We start from the raw sequence: 2,885 nt of genomic DNA, 5'->3' as shown, positions 1-2,885 counted from the left end.
GAATAAGTGGATCATGTTTCATGCATGATCTTACTTTGTAGAGTTAGATCATAAGACAAGCTTGTGAGATAATCAGAGATCATCCATTACATAAAATGATAGGTCATCAACCAATAAATATCAACCATTCCTCATGCCTTGAGTGGTGGAGTTATGGCATTGTACCTAAACCTTGTATATCCCAAACACTTGAGATAAGCTAGAATTGCCTTGATACAAGAATTCTATCTGAGTGAGGAGGAGTAACCCTAGCCAATAGGACATAACAAAAAATTATGCTCACAGCTTAATCTTAGTTGTGTATCACTTGAGTGATCATTACTAAAACCTTAAACCCCATTTGAATACCAATCCAAGTATTACTTTGGATGATAAGTAGAACCCTGCCATGCCTCATGCCTATTTTATACTTCAAATAGTGAAGCATCACTAAAACCCTAAACCTTTCACATAGGTTCCACTCCACATAAAATAATATGTCCTAACTTGTGTATCATGGATCACAAGTATAAAACCAAGACCTATATACTTAAAGGCTAAATGCCATTTGGTGAGTAGAGTGAAACCAATATCCAGTTCTACTTTGACTTCCAATTACCTTGCTTAGTTTTCCAAATGGAATATTGTGTCATAACTGAACCATCACCTTAGAAAGTGAATTGACTATGAGGAGTGTAGAATCTATTCTAAATGAGTTAAGCTAGAAGTGGCTAAGCAAGATTATTAAACAAATAGAGTTTATCCAACCATATGCTTAAATATTAGAAATAATCCTTCACATAAAATGATGAATTCATCTCATCCTCATTACCATCCATTTGAAAATTCTAGACATAATTAAAGTATGTGTGAACCATAAATATTATTAAACACCCTAGTAAATCAATAATATGTTTACTATGAACCTGTTATAAAATTCAGATCATTTCAATAGATTTGGTTCCAAAAATAAAAAGGGAATTGAAATAGATACCTAACCATTTCTATTTTACTCAAGCTTCACAAAATATCAATCTATTCATAAATTAAATATTTGAATTAACAGTCAAACTATGTAGTAGGCATTATTATCAAGTGATATTGAAAATCAAATATTGTAGAACCTGCAAAGTAAAACAGAAATATAAAAATAAAATAGATAACAGAAATAAGAAAAGAGAGTGACTTACCTGTTGGGCAGTGGCAGCCCAGCACCACAGCCCAGCCTTGGCCCAAGAACGCAGCCCAGCACCAACCCACCTTGCCACTTACCTCTTCGTCACTGGCATCAAACCAACAGGAGGTCGTCGTCTTCCTCCTTCTCTCCACGGTCGACAGTGAGCCGACGCGGCTCCGCCACGTCCTCGACAGGGATAAGAACGCCGCCGGACGCCACTCACCACTCCAGAGCCGAGGAGAACTACACATGCATCCGCCGCCAGTCGGAGCATCAAGATTCCCGCACAGAAACCCTAACCGAGAGAACCGATGTATCCTGGCCGCTCGTCGCCGATGCTCGTCATCATTTCCGACCACCTCCTGCCCTATAAAGACCACCAGGAGGATCACCGTACTCCTCTTGTTCATCTCCACCACTCCAATCCCTCCCATTCACTCTCTATCTCCCGATCTCTTCCGCAGCACCTCGCCGGAGTCGATCACGAAGTCGGCAATGGAGGCCACCCCAGGATCTAGGAGGTGGCTGAGCAGCACCGCCGTGTCTCAGAGAGCCTCCTAGGAGAAGGAATCGAAGGGGGAAGCTTCCTATCAGCGGAATCGACTCGATCCCTGTCGCTCGGCACTACAAGAAAAGTTGCCATGGCCGACGAAGTTGAAGTCGCGCCGTGGTTGCTGGTGTACCATGGCCGACGATTTTTGGTCCCTCCGTGGTGCATGTCAAAACTTTTTTTTCTCGTTTTTGAGGCCACCTAGCCCGACGAAAGCGGCCAAAACGTCGCGTATGGTGGCCCGGGACGTGGTGCATCGCGAATTCTCGGGTTCGCCGGCCGAGTCAACGCAAATCCGCACCGCCCGGGGATGTAGGGCCCGGATGGCAGCCTCTCTAGCATTGTTTTTTTTCTCGATCGCGCCATCTCGTTCAACGCTCTCCGATCGAGCCGTTTACGATGCAGGATCATGGGTCCCGCATGTCATCCTCTATGAACCAAAATTCCTTCTTTTCTTGGATTTTTTTTGACCCCCTGATTTCTGGCTACTTCCTTTTTCTTTTGATCCCGTGCCGCCTTGGAAACGTTGAGACCGCTGCAGCTAAATGGGACCCGCATGTCATCCTCTATGAGCTATCAACTTTCTTTTCTTGGAGTTTTTTTGGCACCTCATATTTGGTCACTTGCCTTTTTCTTTCGATCCCCTGCCGCCTCTCAAACGGTGATACCGCCGTCGCTAAATGGGACCCGCATGTCATCCTCTATGGACTATAAAACTTTCTTTTCTTGAATTATTTTGGCTCCGATATTTGGTCACTCGCCTTTTCTTTCGATCCCCCGCCTCTCAAACAGTGAGACCGCTGCAGCTAAATGGGACCCGCATGTCATCCTCTATGAGAAATCAACTTTCTTTTCTTGGAGTTTTTTTTGGCACCTCATATTTGGGCACTTGCCTTTTTCTTTCGATCCCCTGCCGCCTCTCACACGGTGATACCGCTGCTGCTAAATGGGACCCGCATGTCATCCTCTATGTACTATAAAACTTTCTTTTCTTGGATTATTTTTGACACCTCATATTTGGTCACTTGCCTTTTTCTTTCGATCCCATGCCGCCTCTCAAACGGTGATGACCGCTCGTTGCTAAATGGGACCCGCATGTCATCCTCTTTGTGACTATAAAACTATCTTTTCTTGAATTATTTTTGGCTCCTGATATTTGGTCACTTGCCTTTTTCTTTC

Source organism: Lolium rigidum, chromosome 3, assembly GCF_022539505.1.
Source record: "Lolium rigidum isolate FL_2022 chromosome 3, APGP_CSIRO_Lrig_0.1, whole genome shotgun sequence".
Classification (NCBI taxonomy): Eukaryota; Viridiplantae; Streptophyta; class Magnoliopsida; order Poales; family Poaceae; genus Lolium; species Lolium rigidum.
This window is presented reverse-complemented; position numbering follows the sequence as displayed.